This window comes from Sceloporus occidentalis, unplaced genomic scaffold, assembly GCF_023333645.1.
Source record: "Sceloporus occidentalis isolate IW3139 unplaced genomic scaffold, rSceOcc1.0.p SCAF_4, whole genome shotgun sequence".
NCBI lineage: Eukaryota > Metazoa > Chordata > Lepidosauria > Squamata > Phrynosomatidae > Sceloporus > Sceloporus occidentalis.
The window spans coordinates 11756585-11757503 of NW_028316984.1; positions in this window are offsets into that span (position 1 = coordinate 11756585).

Below are 919 nucleotides of genomic sequence, written 5' to 3' on the forward strand. Positions count from 1 at the left end.
CATGCATTTTTAGACTTACAATTTGTCCAGTTTACAGTCACTAAAGCTGTGACCCTAAACTTACACCAGTAAGCTTGATGGAACTCTTCCAGAGTGAGTGGTTTGAGGTCTGTAGATTGCAGAATTGTGCTTGATTTCCCCCTTGACATGAAGCTGGCTTTGTCTACATGGCATTGTATCACTTCTGAGATCTCCAGCCTAATTCATATGTTACCCATTATGTTGTGGTTGCTGCAAGAAAGCTTCTCCTAAACACATGTAGACCCGTTTGCCTATCCTATGGCAGTAGTACATGCAAGTCTCCATTTGTGTGATGATTTCCTCTAAGTAGTAAAATGGACATAACCACAAAAGGAAGCAACCCAACCGCAGAATGGAAGTTAGGATTAGAACTACCTGCCTTGAGTTTATTTATCCCCAACCCTACAATATTAGTTTTTATTATAACTTTTAAAAGAGATTAGTTTCAAACTAATTTGTCTCAATCCACCAAGGAACCACCAAATGCATTGCTCATGTGGATATATCCACCTGAACTTCAATGAAGTTAATGGTTGAAGAGTGTGTATTAGGAAGAATACATCCACTTTGAGAATTATTTATCTTCTGGAACAACACAGGTCAAGCTGGATTGGGGCCAGTGTGCTTGATTTGCATTTAGATTTGTGTGTCAGATCTAGCTATGAGAATTGATTAATTTCTTTCCTGGAGTGATTATTGGACAATGTTGATGTTTGCATTTCTATGCAGGTTCTAGATACAAATGTTAGCTGGTAATACGTATTTTATTTTTATTTGTTAGGAGTTTTGCTTTGATAGAAAGTATATTACACAGTGTGGATTTTCCCATTTAACCACAGTAGGTAGAATTTTCGACAATTTTAGAAAATTAAAAAGTCACTATAAGAGTTATCTGCAA